The sequence below is a fragment of the Felis catus genome, chromosome C2, assembly GCF_018350175.1.
Source record: "Felis catus isolate Fca126 chromosome C2, F.catus_Fca126_mat1.0, whole genome shotgun sequence".
NCBI lineage: Eukaryota > Metazoa > Chordata > Mammalia > Carnivora > Felidae > Felis > Felis catus.
The window spans coordinates 153,918,964-153,928,140 of NC_058376.1; the positions used below are offsets into that span (position 1 = coordinate 153,918,964).

Sequence of the window (9,177 nt, forward strand, 5' to 3'; positions counted from 1 at the left end):
GTCTTTGTGGTCACACCTCCAAGACGTCCTTCCCACGTCGCAGGTGGTTGTTTGCTTGGCTTCGTCGCCCACAACGACCTGTGGGTTCCTCCAGGGAGAGGGCAGGGCGGCAATGTTTAATAACCACCGTGGAGATACGCAGTTTTCTACATTATCTCATTTAACGTAACGCGTTCAAGTGCCCCAGGAGGTGGGCGTTAACCTACAACCGTTCTGTTCTCCAGTTCAAAGTCATGAAGGAGGTGGGGTAAGGCGTGCAGCAGAGCAGACCTTGAGCCCGTGCCTCCCCCCACGGCAAGACCCCACCGCGGTCCTCAGGCCCAGAGACCCATGTTACGTCCCCTTTACCCTCAGCGCCCAGCTCAGTGCTGGCTTCAGTTCGCAGGTTGACAGGGAGTTGAAGTGCTTTGTATTTGAGTTTCTAGAAGAAGTAGGTAGAGGGTGAGAAGGCAGGTGTTGAGGTAGGAGAGCCGACAGTGGAGGTGGTTCCAGGAGCTGCCACCGGGAGGGTGACGTGGAGTGGAGAGGAGGAGGAAGGAATCGTGGGAAGGAGGGTCTCTATGTCTGGTTTTGGAGAATTGAGTTTGGAAACCATGGTCTGCATGAGCGTGTGGTTTTCTGTGGCATCCCTCTGCTGGGTGTAGACACTGAAATGGAGACAAGGGTTGTTTTGGGATACGTGACCCAAAGGCAGGGGCGAGGGGTGACCCAAAGGCAGGGGCGAGGGAGTTAAGGCAGGGGCAAGGGAGTTTACCGCCACGCGTACGATTGTGTCCGAAGCGGTGGTGGCCGAGGTCTAACCTTGATACCGAGGCAAGTGACGGCAGAAAGGGCTTGAGAGACAGGGGGAGAGCTGGAAAAATGATTCTTAGCGGAGTGTGTTTAAGAAACCCTAGAAGCCTTAGGGACTGAGTAATAGCGCTGAAAGGCTGAGGTGTCATTAGTCCAGGCCTAAAAGAAGAGGTCCAGACCGTGGCCGAGGGGACGTGAGGCCTAGGAGGAAGCGGAGGGGAGATCACTGGAGTGGGCTCATTCGAGGAACTGAGAAGCTGGATGCTCTCATGTGCCGTCCGGGTGGACACGGAAGTCGCCCGGGGTGACGTCAGGACATGGAAGGTGACCTATTCGTCGACTGATGAAGAGGCTGACCGGAAGTTTATTCAGAACTGGAGGGATGGAGGTAAACTGCCTGAGTGCCTGCAAACAATGCGTCTGTTTCCATGTTTTGCATGTAAGTGGCCTTGGAGAGCAAGATGACGCCGGTCACACCTCTGAATTTAAGGCGAGAGGGGTATGAAATCGACAACGTCCCCTTGAGGGGGCTGAGCAGATACGGGAGCAGGTAAGAGGTGATAAAGGTTTGAACTACGGGGGTGGGAATAGAAAGGGGGAGGCGAGGACGAGCCTAAGAGACCCCAAGGAGAGAGGGTCTGTGCCTGATTGAATGCGGGGGGACGTACAGGGCATGATGGGTGTGTCAACAGAAAGGGAATGTCGGTCAGGGCAGGAAAGACAGATGAACAGGTTGCTATGTCCTTCTGGGTTTGGTCAGGCTCAGAGAACCACTTCTCAGCATCACAGGAAGAAGGCCCTTCGTAGAGGAAATGGAACGTCGTGAATCTGTCGGGTGTCCTCGAAGGTCTGGAAACAGGGGCGGTAAGACGAGAAAGCCATCCCGTCCGGCTGAGGCACCAGCACGTATGGACCAGAGTGTGCTAGGAAGTTTGAGAAACTATATGCTTGTGAAGAAGGCTGTGGAGCGAGCCCACCCCTACGGAAACAGTCACCTCTGTGGCAACGTCATGTCTGTGGGCAGAAGTCCCGGACCCCGTGACGGGCCTCAGGCCACTGCTGGGCTGCGGGCCAGTGTTGGGAGGCTGAGCGCCGAGGAGCGGCGGCAGCAAGGACAAACCGGCCTTCCAGATCTCTCTGCGTGTGCTTATCGTCACGCCTGACCACCACGACCCTCTCAGAGTCTGCACCATTGGACGGGGTGGGTCTGGAGCTTAGGCAAGAGATCCGCTCTAGCAAGACGGATGATAGGCATCTGCAAATTGCTCAAAGACGGATCACGAAAGGGAGAAGAAGAGGAAGCTGAGAATCGTGTCTACACAGGTGGGAGGAACCGTGTCACAGGGCGCAGCAGGGACCCGGAGGGAGGGGACGTCAGGAAGGAGTAGCATTCGGCACAGCCAGGCTCAGGGAGGTCTCCTGAGCTGAGGGTCCCGCAGGTCTGAGAGAAACAATCAGCCAGGCCCCACGTCTGCCTGGGGCTAACGGACTCCTCGGACCGGTCCGCTTTGGGGTCTGGGATTCTCAGCAGATTCCTTCTCGAAACCATTATGCGGCACCACCTTGCTGAGAAAAGGCTGCAGGGTGGGATATTGGGTTCAGACTCCCCGAATTTCACTATAAACCTCTGATTCTGATGAGAAGGCATTTGAAAACGCGGTCTGATCTTTTCCTTTCTACGAAGGCTGCCTGTTGCTGCTTGCTATGCTAAAACTCCTCATAAAAAGTCTCGGAACCACATTTCTGAGTGTAGCTAAATTAAATACACACATACACACGCACTAATCTGTATGTATATATATATATATATACACACACACATAAATGTAGAGAATATGATTTCTTCATACGCATAATATTCCTCTGCTTCCCTCTGCCATTAAGAACCTCTAGTTCTAAAATAAGAAAGCACTAAGTATCTATTTGAATGGTTTTCATAGACTTTGAAAATCTCATTTAGGGTATATTTTAAAATGCACTCAATCATGTAATTGCATCCACAAGTTAACCTCTTTTACCTGCTTGATTCCGATTTGAACTTTTGTGTTCCTATGTATGTTTGTCCATAATTTTTAGAAATCACATTTAGGGGCGCCTGGGTGGCTCAGTCGGTTAAGCGTCTGACTTCGGCTCAGGTCGTGATCTCGCGGTTCGTGAGTTCGAGCCCCGCCTCGGGCTCTGTGCGGACAGCTCGGAGCCTGGAGCCTGCTTCGGATTCTGTGTCTCCCTCTCTCTGCCCCTCCCCTGCTCATTCTCTGTCTCTCTGTCTCTCTCTCGAAAGTAAATAAACATTAAAAAAATTTTTTTAAAAATCACATTTAGTCTTTGCAATTCAGTTTCGCTAGCTGTTTAAAAATCTCACGAATAGAAAACACCTTGAAATAAAAACCAAGTCAGGCTTCTGGTGTTCTCCAAACTGTTCTTCTGGGCTTTATCTCGAGAAATGGCAGAGATGTGTGCCTAAACCTTGGAGTTTCCTACTCCAGAATTACACCTTTTGAAACATTACGCTCTCGCCTCCTCTGTCTTCTGCATCAGTACTCTCTGCTTTACTTCTGTGCAGGGAATTTCCTCTAACATGTGCCTAACACCTGACCTACTGCTAGGGACCGAGCAAATTCTTACCGTGTGAGCTCCTCCGGGATAGGATGGCCCAACTCATTTGTCTCATGTATTCACATTGTTGGTCTATAGATCGTCTCACCTTCCTACTTTAATTTGAATTTAATTTTTTTAAAGTTTATTTTGAGAGAGAGAGAGAGAGAGAGAGAGAGAAAGATAAAGCAGGGGAGGAACAGAGAGAGGGAGAGAGAGAATCCCAAGCAGGCTCTGCACACGGGGCTCAAACTCATGAACTGTGAGATCATGACCTGAGCCGAAATCAGGAGTTGGTCCTCCACCGACTGAGCCACCCAGGCACCCCTCACCTTCCTACTTTAGTCAAGAGAGATTTGGAGTGAAAATATGCACTTTTTTCTTTATAAACATTTATTAGTTGGAAAAATTTAGTATAAAAATATACCTATACACTGTTCAGAATTCAAAAATCTTTTTGTTACATTTTCATATTTTTATTTATTTATTTAAAATTTTTTTTAACGTTTTATGTATTTTTGAGACAGAGAGAGACAGAGCATGAACGGGGGAGGGTCAGAGAGAGAGGGAGACACAGAATCGGAAACAGGCTCCAGGCTCTGAGCCATCAGCCCAAGCCCGATGCGGGGCTCGAACTTGCGGACCGCGAGATTGTGACCTGAGCTGAAGTTGGACGTTTAACCGACTGAGCCACCCAGACGCCCCCATTTTCATATTTTTAAATATAAGACATAAAACATGACTAATAAAAGGAAAGTCCTCTTTGCACCCCCTTGGCCCTATGCCTCTCTATGATGTGCCAATCATATACCAAATCCCTGTAATGAGTTATTTTGCTTCCTACTTTGAATTTAAAAAATGTATTTCATTAGCGTGTGTGTGTGTGTGTGTGTGTGTGTGTGTGTGTGTGTGTGTTGATGTGTTGCTTGGAGAAAGATTCTCATCAAACATCAGTTTTTCTCGGGGCACCTGGGTGGCTCAGTCGGTTAAGCGTCCGCCTTCGGCTCAGGTCACGATCTCACTGTTTGTGAGTTCGAGCCCCGCGTCGGGCTCTGTGCCGACAGCTCAGAGCCTGGAGCCTGCTTCGGATTCTGTGTCTCCCTCTCTCTCTGCCCCTCCCCTGCTCAGGCTCAGTCTCTCCGTCTCTGAAAAATAAATAAACATTGAAAAAACAATAAAAAAAAACCCCCACATCAGTTTCTTTCAAAAAAGACAATGGTCTAGTACGATGAGAGAAAGTCTAGCAGTCGAAACAACACGTGCTTCCTAAAAGCACTGCAGTCTCTCTCCTCGGGCAAGAAAGGAGAAAGACCAGGATATTTAAAGGCTTGATGCATAATTTATGTGCTGGCTATTTTTACAGGCTGGCGTAATGGCAAAGGAGATGGGCCGGCACGAGCCAAAAGCAAACAAAAGTAGAGCTTTGATTAATCTCACAATAAGTCTCCAAGAAAGAAGCCCCCTGAATTCGCTGGTTCCTCCCTCCACAACCACGGGAAGGTAGGGCTACGTAAAAGCCTTGCAGACTTGGTGAGGAAAAGAATCGCCATTCCCCCTTCGGGTGAGGCCACTGTAAACGTCTGCACGCTCTCTCACATCAGTGATCTGCAGTGTGGACACGGGGCCCGTTGGAGCATGAATCTGGAGGGTTTTGCTGCAAAAGTTGAAGTGTGACCAGGGCTACAGACATGTTAAGTGCACTGCCACGTATAATTTCTTGGTGATGAATAACAACAACAAAAAAAAAAACCTTCGGCAAGGTTGAAAAAAACAGTCGACAAGTTTTGTTGCTCACGATGTTACGCACGAGTTACCGCCGGGCTCCGGAGCGAGAAGTAGCCGGTGGGGTGCCTGCTGTGTGCCAGGCAGTGCTTTGGGCCCTGGGCATTTGGCAGCGAATGGGGTTTCTGGGATAAGCAAGTAAACACCTCTGTGAGTAGCATAATCCTGGGAAGCGATAGGGTCTGTGAAGATAGGAAAATCAAGCAGTGGGGTAGAGATTGCCTCGGCGGAGGAAGGGGCCTCAGCCAGGGAAGACAGAGAAGGCTGCGGGGACACCTGGCTGCCGCCTGCGTGACGACCAGAAGAGAGGTGGGCAGGGAGTTACCCTGTGCGGGAGAAACCAAGCGCGGAGACCCTCAGACCACCCGCAGCCTGGCATGTTCTGGGCACTGAGAGCAGACGAGTGCTGCTGGAGCGTGTGGGAGGGACGGGCAGGTGGTAGGAAGTAAGGGGAGGGAGGACTTGGAGACATGCATCCGGATTTTAAGGGGGAAGTATGGAGTTGATTTCCCAGAGCCAGGAGGGGAGGGGGTGAGCATTTGAAAGACTTCATATAGAATTCCTTCAAAGAGTGGCGTTCCCTACCTAACGGCGGGGGGAGCACAATTTGCTGTGTGTCTATCTGATACGAGTTTCTTGCTTGATTTTCCAAATCGCCTTTATTTTCCAGGGTATGATATTAAGGCTCAACATGAGGCCAGGGCTGGGACGCACAGTCCCCCGCAGAGTGGCTACGGCACAGGGAGCCCCTTCCCCTGCACCCTGCTCACGGATGGTGAGCATTCCACCCTGCACGACTGCACAGCCCTTTCACGCTGTGTAAACAAAACCATCCTCAGGAAGGCAGGGATCCACGGGCAGTCCCCATGGCATTGGCACAAACCTCCTCTTTCCGGAGCAACAGTAGTTGTCCAAACGAGTGATGCACCAAACACTGAGCCAAGGACAGAGAAGAAATGTCCTTTAAATACTCACTGGGCCTGGGTGACTCAGTTGGTTAAGCGTCCAACTTCGGCTCAGGTCATGATCTCACGGGTCATGGGTTCGAGCCCTGTCTCAGGCTCTACGCTGACAGCTTAGAGCCTGGGGCCTGCTTCGGATTCTCTCTCTCTCTCTCTCTCTCTCTCTCTCTCTCTCTCTCTCTGCCCCTCCCCTGCTTGTGCCCTTTCTCTCTCGCAAAAATAAATAAATAAAAAAACATTAAAAAATATTCACTCATAAAAAAAAAATAACCATTTGGTTATTTTTGACCCCACAAAGTTTGAGGGCATGAACGGTATTAGCAAGCACTTGGACAATCCATCTGAGTAGTTATAAAAATGTTCAGTCCTTTGACTCAGGAATTTTGCTTCTGGGAACCTAAAAACAATTTTGCTTAAACTATAAGAATGTTACTCACACATGAGTATATCATTTATGGTGCTGTTATAAAGCATGACAATAAAATAAAATTGAATATCCCCAAACACGGGCAAATGGGATATTGCCCACGGAACAGGCTCTTAATGAATTACTGGGCTGACATTTATATCAATCTTCGTAAAGATGACATAACTTCACGAGAAACTGCCTACAGTGTAACATTTTACCGAATAACACAGAATAGAAGGACTACAAACGGACAAGAAAATGTTAAAACCGCTCATCTGTCCCTACGTTGCCATTATAGGGTTTTTTTCTCTTTTCCTTTTTTTTTCCAATTAAATAAAACACATTCCAGCACATAATTTGTTTGGAGGCCTGCTTTCGTCTCGGATGTCCTACCACTGTCTCTGGTCATCCTGCTCCGGGCTGTGGGGAAAGAGGAGAGGAGACAGCAGGGAAGGGCAGCGGGGGGGGGGGGGGAGACCGTGGGCAGGATCCCCTCCTGCCCAGCATCGTGGCTGGTGGCTGGTGGCAGAGAACTCGAACTCCTTCTGAACGTGTCTGGGGAAATATCCCTCCTGAGGCCGTCACGACAAAGGGTTGCAGATGCTTCCACGTGTGGCATTTGGAGAAATAAAACTCGAATGCCGGAAGAATTGTCAGAGCAGATTCACCGAGCCAACAGAAAGGCCATGGGAGAGGTTTGTTGCTTCAGCGCAGAAGCACCAAAAATAATTGCATTTCCTCTCTTTATCTGGCTCATGGTTATTGGCCCCAGAGGGATGGATGGGAAAACAGCAACAAATAATTCCTACAGCCCGGAAAGCCTCACTTGCAATCTTTAGCAGATTTGGCTCTCTAATGCTCTTCCCGTCGAAATATCCGTGAACACACACAGACCCTCACACGTGAAACGTTGCGATGGCACAGGTAAGGAAGGGCATCGCTCGGCAATAGGCCACTTATCGTGAAAGCGTCCTAAAGCAAACTCCGGCATGTGGGAAGCCTGCCCCTTCCTAAACGTCTCTAACCGAGCCACGAGCACGTCAGGGCACGGGAGAGTGGGAAGGGCTCCCCCCCCAGCTGTGTCCCCAGCTGTGTCCTTACACTAGAGACTCAGGATCTGTGCTGCTGAGCGGACGTCCCGATGGAATGTCCTCAGACAGCCCTCAGGGATGCCAGGCCACTGCACGGGGTGGGGGAAAGGGGACAGTGACCGCCGCGTCCGGAGAAGCAAGTCAGCAGCAGCGAGGAGGTGACGGCAGGCCACCCGCAAGGTTGCGGTGCCTCGTCCCGCCTCTGGCTCTCCCTCCCGTTCGTCCCCTTTGGACTTGATCGCCAGTGGGCACAACAGGCCGTCAGCAGCTTCGCTGGCTTTCTGAGAGCCCCAGTCTGTACAAGGAGAAGGTGGGGAGGGCGTTTTCGTTTCTTTAGACGGCAGCAAACCCTTTGGCCCGGCCGCTCCTTGCCATAGACGGCTCCCACCAGCCTGTGACACGGCCTTGTGAGGGGGGACCCTACAGCTTCGTCTGAACTGGTGGACGCCTGGAGCCCAGGGCCCGCTCACTAAGTGGCTGCCGGAATAAGTCCACCGAATGGAACTCTGTGCAACAAGGGGGATAAACTCCACTCGCCGTTTTAATTTGCAGGCGCTGTTTCCCCGCCGCGAGTCTAACTGCTGCGTGTCTACACGTCTACAAACACGATTTCCGTGTGTGCTCAGTGGTCTGGGTAGATGAAACCGAACTGTAAACAGTTGCTCAGCTCTAGAAAGTGGATTCGAGAGAAGAGAGAGGGGGAACTGTAACTCTCCCATCATCTACTCCCGTAGTATCTGAACGGTTAGGATGAATTATTATTCAATTGTTATACAATTATTGTAATTATTACACAATTATTATATTATTATAATTACTATTATACAATTATTATAATACAGTGCCAGCTTACATAACCAAACAAAAACAGAAACAAAATCCCCAGACAAAAATCAGTGCTTAACCTTCTGATCAATCGACCCAGAATTTCTGAACCGGAGTCTAGTTACCGAGGAAGAACTGATTTTTCATAGTGTATGTCACATCGGCAGGGTTATACAGAGTAGCGGGCTTCTGGTCTCACTCAAATATGTGTTTCAGGGTATTTTTTATTGGTTCTAAGGATATAATGTGGGCGACTTTGCCACTGCAGGGACTTCTCCGACATTCCTCAACGAGGCTTGCTGAGTGGCACCACTATGACTCATATTTAAAGTTTTATTTACATGACATCATACATCACCCGCCTTAAGATTTCAGTAACTGATCCTTTTATTTCACTTTCTGGAAATTTATAAAGCCTGTCCCATTACAGCGTGACAGCTGAGATGGGAAAGCTATTTTTATTCTGTGTCTCTGCTTAATTGGTGGGTTTCAGTTTTCCACATGGAAACTCCGTTCTGTGTCAGGACTTGGGAATCAGAGGTTTTACCACTTCGAAACACAGTACTTCCTTTGGGAGTTGGGGGTCACTGCAGCAAAGCCATGTAGGACACAGTTCAAGTTAGTTTCCAGAAAAACCAAAGCATGTAAGAATGTGCTTTTCGGACTTTCAAAATTTTACTCCCATGAAATCAATGTATGCGGCCACTTAGACCTTTTAGCA

At 49.5% G+C, this 9,177-nt stretch overlaps 1 non-coding gene across 1 annotated transcript; it reads left to right on the top strand.

Annotated features, from left to right (window-relative positions):
• Positions 1–2,885: 2,885 nt before the first annotated feature.
• Positions 2,886–2,970, top strand: TRNAR-UCG. Its single transcript has one exon. It is a non-coding gene; the product is annotated as a tRNA-Arg (tRNA).
• The last annotated feature ends 6,207 nt before the right edge of the window (positions 2,971–9,177 follow it).